The sequence below is a fragment of the Paramisgurnus dabryanus genome, chromosome 19 (genome assembly GCF_030506205.2).
Source record: "Paramisgurnus dabryanus chromosome 19, PD_genome_1.1, whole genome shotgun sequence".
Classification (NCBI taxonomy): Eukaryota; Metazoa; Chordata; class Actinopteri; order Cypriniformes; family Cobitidae; genus Paramisgurnus; species Paramisgurnus dabryanus.
In genome coordinates this window covers 4,046,942-4,055,128 of record NC_133355.1, presented here as the reverse complement: position 1 = coordinate 4,055,128, position 8,187 = coordinate 4,046,942, and the positions used below count along the sequence as shown (strand labels likewise).

The following is an 8,187-nucleotide window of genomic DNA, read 5'->3' as shown; positions in this document are numbered from 1 at the left end:
CCCCCCCCGTGATCCCTGGTGCCTGTTTGAAATGCCCCCATTGCATCCTTCACTTCCAGTTCTGTTGCTGCTGGGAAGTTGTTCAACACAGCATCTGCCAAATATGATATGAAAAGAATGCATGAGACAAGTATTTCTGCTTTATTTTAAAGGAACAGTATGTAAGAAATGTATATCAATTAATCATTAAATGGCTCTGAAATGTCACTAGACATTAAGAAATCATTTTCATGCCATATACTTATATCCCTCACAACAGCTGTCCGGCCAGGATATTGTCATTTAAAAAGTGGAGTTGCAGCCCTCAACTGATGTTTATGTTGTCGTTTGGTATATTGGCCACCAGCTGTGTGATTGCAGTACCAGTTTTAGCCACAAGTTTTGTTATTGCAATACCAGTTTTGGCCACAATCCTACATACTGTTCCTTTAAATGTGATAGTCATTCTCTTTTGAAAAAGTCATATATAAATATTGACAGGCAACAGTAATCATACCGTTCTCATTACTAACAGAAGTGCATGTTTCTCTGCGTGTGTTTAATGACATTTTTGGAACTAGCAAAAGAGTCTTAAAGGCAGGGTATCTGATTTTGATCCAGAATTTTTTTTTTTGTTATGCTGGTTGAAAGTCTCCTCAAATATTGATAGCTCTCACTATGTTAAGTTAAGTTGTCTAAATGTTTATTTTTATATATTTCCCAGCAAGCAATAGCAGTCATTTCAACGTCTCGTTTCAGTATAGACCCGATATAGCCGGGCTGTGCCTAGCCCACTTCTAGCCCAATTAAACTTTAATTTGGTTACATGTGGTTTTTGACAAAATAATTTGTGAGATGGATGCTATTTTATCATGTAAGCAAAGTTAACAGCGATTACAAGGTATTTCTTTTCATTTCTTTAAAGTGTTTTATGCATCGTCTGTACGTAGTCATAATTTAGCTCATAAATAGACCGACTACGAATAAACCACGTTTAGCCCAGAAATAACCATGAATTTAATTACATGTTGTTTTGCCAAAATTATTTGTGAGATGTATGATATTTAATAATGTAAACAAAGTTCAAAGCAATTAATGTATTTTGTTTCATTTATTTAAAGTGTTTCATGCACCGTCTGTACTAGCCACTATTTAGCTTACAAATAGACCGACTACGAATAACCCACGTTTAGCCCAGAAATAACCATTAATTTAATTACATGTTGTTTTGCCAAAATGATTTGTGAGATGTATGATATTTAATCATGTAAACAAAGTTCAAAGCGATTAAGGTATTTTGTTTCATTTCTTTAAAGTGTTTTATACACCGTCTGTACTAGCCACTATTTAGCTTACAAATAGACCGACTACGAATAACCCACGTTTAGCCCAGAAATAACCATTAATTTAATTACATGTGGTTTTTGCCAAAATAACTTGTGAGATGTATGGTATGTCATTGTAAGCAAAGTTAACAGCGATTACAATGTTTAATTTCTTTAAGTGTTTTATGCACCGTCATACATAACCACTATTTAGCTCATAAATAGACCGACTACGAACAAACCATGTTTAGCCCAAAATAACCTTGAATTTAATAAAATTTTGTTTTTGCCAAAATAACTTGCAAGAATTATGATATTTTATCAGGCATGCAAAGACACCAGTGAAATTAAGATGTTTGGTTTTATTTATCTTATCTGAATATCTGCTGTCACGCATAACATTCATTATTTGACCGTATTTCAAAGATAAACAAAATCCAGTTACAACTCCGAACCGCTAGATGGCAGCAGTACACAAACACGGGGCCAAATCTCACGAGAAAGATTTCCGCTTTTTGAAAAGCAACAACATCAGCGAGCAGCCACGAGGAAAGTATGTACCACACTTGTTTGGTCTTGTAAGTTTTTTTTATTATTTTATTTTACATGTGTTTAAAATTGATTTACTTTATTTGTTGTTGGAATCGCGACATTCTTGCGGGTAACTTAACAGTATAACGTAGTAAAGTAACCCATGTTTTATAAAACCTAAACAGTACAACCTGCAATGTAATAAAATAGTGGAGTTAAATGAGTCTATGTAACGTTACACTGAAGATTTACATGAGTGATTTGTAGGCTGCTTTTTAGTAACAGCAGTAACTTAGCTAAGTTATTACTGTGTTGCTTACAGTAGGCAGTGTTGTGCTTTACAATTATGCATGCAGAGATAGATTGTGGGGGAAAGCTATTTTCCATAATGGATTTAACTGACAGGCCTTCAGTCTGTTGGAAAAAAGAGTTTTATTGTGTTAGTGAGGGAAAACTTGCAGGTCAGTGGGCATTAACCTTTAAGGTTGGTAAACATTTGTACACTGAAGCATACAATACTGTACAATTACTGACATAGGCATGTGCTATTCAGGTGTCAAAGCTGTGCGAAACTGGAGGGAGAAACTTGAGAGACCGTGCCGGAAGAATGCTGGACAGGTAAATTCTCTAAACATGCAATATTAATCAGACATTGTGTTGTCAACACAGTCTTTCATGTGGTCACAAAAAATCTGAAAATATTTCAGTCTGCAACTGTTAACGACATTGTCTTTTGTATTTTAGAGTTCACTAAAATTCATTAATTTCAAAGTTCAACATGAATGGTGGTGGTCCACTGCAGAAGCAAGCATTTGAAAAAACATCAGTTCTCAGTTATTAAAGGTAAGTGTGTTTGTATGTAGTTTTAGGCTACATGGTGTTGTGAGGAGTAATTGACGACAGTCCGGTACTGCCTTAATATTTTCTAAATATTAAAAGCCCCAGATTAAATTACTCTTTGCCGATACAACAGTTTACTTATCCATACAATATTGTTTAGATGTTTTATTTTTAGACATTTGACAGGTTTTATGTCAATAAGATTGTATTGTGAATATTTTATGCTTGGCATCTTAAAGGGCAGGGTATTTGATTTTGAAAAATACTAACTTTAGCCTACACGCACCAACCAGAAGCACACTCCTATCTCATTAACCAGTAAGACTGACAAAGTGAATAACATTACCAAAATAACCAACATAAACAACTGTTTTTAATCCGAAATAAATACAGCACGTTTAGAAATTTGAAAAGATAAATATCATTACACTTATTCGTAAACAAACTACATAAGCAACAAGTTTCATTAAAATACAATCTGAATCCATCAAAATAGAATCACACTGCATACCTACCTTTCCAAAAGAAACACTGCAACGACCCTTTCAGACCTGTAGCTGTTTCCATCTTGCAGAAAAGCAGTGAACTTACCAATGTTAATTTGGGTTTTTCCTCTTTGCTCATCCAGATGTTTTTTTTTTTGTTGTTTCAAAATGTCTTTCGTTTTGTAGCTCCTGTGTCAATTCAGCAGGAAGGTTTATTTGATTCTCCCTATTTTTACAGAGTGTGAACAGGTTGTGAAGTGGCATGCAAAACACATTCACAGAAGAGGGGCAAAAATTTAATGCGCCCAATTATGGGCCGGAATGAGATTCTGGCAGTATGATAACCGTAAGCAAAAATACCACGGTGTTGTGGTATTGCCATTGTGACACTAAAATGTGTTATTTTCAAATGTCTGCATATTAAAACATCAACTTTTCAACTGGACACAATACATTTTATTTTTAAGCAACAAACAACGTTTATGCCAGGTAAAAATAAAGCCTTTAAATGATAATATTCTTTCAATTGTAAATGTAAACATGAATTCAATTACATGATTTAATTCACTTTAAAGGACAAGTTCGGTATTTTAGACTTAAAGCCCTGTTTTCAGATTGTTTATGGTCAAATAGAATGGTTTTGACTGAAATTTCGACATTTTCGGCTGCCCTGAGAATTTTCGCTTGTTTGTGTTTCAGCTCAGACCTCTACAATGGCTTTATAGGTGCACTGGAACCATCCTTCCTAAAATGCATTAAACTTTCGTTTACAAAGACGAGAAACTCACCGAGTGGTCAGGGGTGTTCACTGATATGCTCACACAAAAATCGCGTTAAAAGATGCTTTCCAACAGCTGTTTTAGCATTCGTTGTTAACTTGTGGACCTATTTCCCCAAACGCCTCACACCCGTACATTCTTCCGCTTAGAGCTTGAATAATAAATACTCCAGCCCAGGAGGTGGCGCTAATCCGCCTTTGCCAATTGCAAGAATAGAAACAAAGTTCCCGGCGCGGAGTAATACCGTACCTCACAGGACGTCTAATACAGTCAATGGAGTTGGTAAAAACTACGATAAAACCTGTTGGAATGCGTCTTTTGGAGCGATTTTTGTGTGAGCATACCAGTGAACACCCCTGACCACTCGGTGAGTTTCACGTCTTTGTAAACGAAAGTTTAATGCATTTTAGGAAGGATTGTTCCAGTGCACCTATAAAGCCATTGTAGAGGTCTGAGCTGAAACACAAACACGCGAAAATTCTCAGGGCAGCCGAAAATGTCGAAATTTCAGTCAAAACCATTCTATTTGACCATAAACAATCTGAAAACAGGGCTTTAAGTCTAAAATACCGAACTTGTCCTTTAAGTAAACACAGTTCATACATTGAAAACGGTATCACAGAAAATTTTTGTGGTTTTTTAAAAACCTTGACTCTGAAAATCTCAGTATACCTTCAAACCGGTAACTGGCCCATGCCCACGTCCAATTATTGCATTCGGTCAGGGTTCAATGATTTGTTGAACGTTTTTTGGTCCTACGCCTTTTATAGATGACACAAATATATAAAAATAAACATTTAGACAACTTAACTTAACATAGTGAGAGCTATCAATATTTGAGGAGACTTTCAACCAGCATAACAAAAAAAAAAAATTCTGGATCAAAATCAGATACCCTGCCTTTAAGACTCTTTTGCTAGTTCCAAAAATGTCATTAAACACACGCAGAGAAACATGCACTTCTGTTAGTAATGAGAACGGTATGATTACTGTTGCCTGTCAATATTTATATATGACTTTTTCAAAAGAGAATGACTATCACATTTAACATAAAGCAGAAATACTTGTCTCATGCATTCTTTTCATATCATATTTGGCAGATGCTGTGATGAACAACTTCCCAGCAGCAACAGAACTGGAAATGAAGGATGCAATGGGGGCATTTCAAACAGGCACCAGGGAGCACGGGGGGGGGGGGTATAGAAATTAGTACAATTAATAAGTTGACGTGAACTGAAGATAGTTTGTTAATGTTTAGATGTTATTTCATTTTTGAAATTGTATTTTGTTATATATGCTTTTATTTTGTTACTGTTTTTATTCTTTTTGTTAAAAGTAGTTTTTCTTCATTTTGTCTTATCTGAATTTCTATTGTATTAACAATATTTTTTGTAATAAATTGCATGATTGCATGTTTATGAGAACCTTTTTTAATGGATTAAAAATAATTCTTTAGCCATTCTTTTGTTGATTATTGGACACACACATGTAGTCGTTTAATAGCCGTCTATGTAACGGCTATTTTATTCTTGGGCTATGATAGACGTCTACTAGATTTTCACTGACAGCCCAAAATTAGCCTTGTTTTAGCCTACACCCACATTCACCGTCTATTAGACGTATATATGTAGACGTTTAATAGCCGTCTATTTGATGACTAGTCTATTTCTTGGGCTATGATAGACGTCTACTAGATTTTCACTGACAGCCCAAAATTAGCCTTGTTTTAGCCTAGACCCACATTCACCGTCTATTAGACGTATATATGTAGACGTTTAATAGCCGTCTATTTGATGACTAGTCTATTTCTTGGGCTATGATAGACGTCTACTAGATTTTCACTGACAGCCCAAAATTAGCCTTGTTTTAGCCTAGACGTCAGGGGGGTGTTTAGACGGCTACTAGACGTCTATTAGCCGCAAAATTGCTTGCTGGGTTGTGTCATCTATAAAAGGCGTAGGACCAAAAAACGTTCAACAAATCATTGAACCCTGACCGAATGCAATAATTGGACGTGGGCATGGGCCAGTTACCGGTTTGAAGGTATACTGAGATTTTCAGAGTCAAGGTTTTTAAAAAACCACAAAAATTTTCTGTGATACCGTTTTCAATGTATGAACTGTGTTTACACAAAGTGAATTAAATCATGTAATTGAATTCATGTTTACATTTACAATTGAAAGAATATTATCATTTAAAGGCTTTATTTTTACCTGGCATAAACGTTGTTTGTTGCTTAAAAATAAAATGTATTGTGTCCAGTTGAAAAGTTGATGTTTTAATATGCAGACATTTGAAAATAACACATTTTAGTGTCACAATGGCAATACCACAACACCGTGGTATTTTTGCTTACGGTTATCATACTGCCAGAATCTCATTCCGGCCCATAATTGGGCGCATTAAATATTTGCCCCTCTTCTGTGAATGTGTTTTGCATGCCACTTCACAACCTGTTCACACTCTGTAAAAATAGGGAGAATCAAATAAACCTTCCTGCTGAATTGACACAGGAGCTACAAAACGAAAGACATTTTGAAACAACAAAAAAAAAAAACATCTGGATGAGCAAAGAGGAAAAACCCAAATTAACATTGGTAAGTTCACTGCTTTTCTGCAAGATGGAAACAGCTACAGGTCTGAAAGGGTCGTTGCAGTGTTTCTTTTGGAAAGGTAGGTATGCAGTGTGATTCTATTTTGATGGACTCAGATTGTATTTTAATGAAACTTGTTGCTTATGTAGTTTGTGTTCCTTTACGAATTAGTGTAATGATATTTATCTTTTCAAATTTCTAAACATGCTGTATTTATTTCGGATTAAAAACAGTTGTTTATGTTGGTTATTTTGGTAATGTTATTCACTTTTTCAGTCTTACTGGTTAATGAGATAGGAGTGTGCTTCTGGTTGGTGCGTGTAGGCTAAAGTTAGTATTTTTCAAAATCAAATACCCTGCCCTTTAAGATGCCAAGCATAAAATATTCACAATACAATCTTATTGACATAAAACCTGTCAAATGTCTAAAAATAAAACATCTAAACAATATTGTATGGATAAGTAAACTGTTGTATCGGCAAAGAGTAATTTAATCTGGGGCTTTTAATATTTAGAAAATATTAAGGCAGTATCGGACTGTCGTCAATTACTCCTCACATAACCTAATGTCATATTAAAACTACTATTTTGTGAAACACCATGTAGCCTAAAACTACATACAAACACACTTACCTTTAATAACTGAGAACTGATGTTTTTTCAAATGCTTGCTTCTGCAGTGGACCACCACCATTCATGTTGAACTTTGAAATTAATGAATTTTAGTGAACTCTAAAATACAAAAGACAATGTCGTTAACAGTTGCAGACTGAAATATTTTCAGATTTTTTGTGACCACATGAAAGACTGTGTTGACAACACAATGTCTGATTAATATTGCATGTTTAGAGAATTTACCTGTCCAGCATTCTTCCGGCACGGTCTCTCAAGTTTCTCCCTCCAGTTTCGCACAGCTTTGACACCTGAATAGCACATGCCTATGTCAGTAATTGTACAGTATTGTATGCTTCAGTGTACAAATGTTTACCAACCTTAAAGGTTAATGCCCACTGACCTGCAAGTTTTCCCTCACTAACACAATAAAACTCTTTTTTCCAACAGACTGAAGGCCTGTCAGTTAAATCCATTATGGAAAATAGCTTTCCCCCACAATCTATCTCTGCATGCATAATTGTAAAGCACCACATTGCCTACATTACTGTAAGCAACACAGTAATAACTTAGCTAAGTTACTGCTGTTACTAAAAAGCAGCCTACAAATCACTCATGTAAATCTTCAGTGTAACGTTACATAGACTCATTTAACTCCACTATTTTATTACATTGCAGGTTGTACTGTTTAGGTTTTATAAAACATGGGTTACTTTACTACGTTATACTGTTAAGTTACCCGCAAGAATGTCGCGATTCCAACAACAAATAAAGTAAATCAATTTTAAACACATGTAAAATAAAATAATAAAAAAACTTACAAGACCAAACAAGTGTGGTACATACTTTCCTCGTGGCTGCTCGCTGATGTTGTTGCTTTTCAAAAAGCGGAAATCTTTCTCGTGAGATTTGGCCCCGTGTTTGTGTACTGCTGCCATCTAGCGGTTCGGAGTTGTAACTGGATTTTGTTTATCTTTGAAATACGGTCAAATAATGAATGTTATGCGTGACAGCAGATATTCAGATAAGATAAATTAAACCA

General features: G+C 35.2%; 2 long non-coding RNA genes across 4 annotated transcripts; one reads left to right on the top strand and one right to left on the bottom strand.

Annotated features, from left to right (window-relative positions):
- On the bottom strand, positions 1 to 8,187 carry LOC135757449 (uncharacterized). Its single transcript, XR_010536251.2, has 4 exons — positions 7,967 to 8,187; positions 7,392 to 7,456; positions 7,167 to 7,265; positions 1 to 94 (listed from the first exon to the last, which is right to left on the bottom strand). It is a non-coding gene; the product is annotated as an uncharacterized lncRNA (long non-coding RNA).
- On the top strand, positions 722 to 5,474 carry LOC135757459 (uncharacterized). 3 transcript variants are annotated; one of them, XR_010536253.2, is made up of 5 exons: positions 722 to 880; positions 1,731 to 1,882; positions 2,389 to 2,453; positions 2,580 to 2,678; positions 5,040 to 5,474. It is a non-coding gene; the product is annotated as an uncharacterized lncRNA (long non-coding RNA). The 3 variants fall into 3 exon arrangements; XR_010536252.2 differs by having other exon boundaries at positions 722 to 1,882; XR_010536254.2 differs by lacking the exon at positions 5,040 to 5,474 and adding an exon at positions 3,399 to 3,693 and having other exon boundaries at positions 722 to 1,882.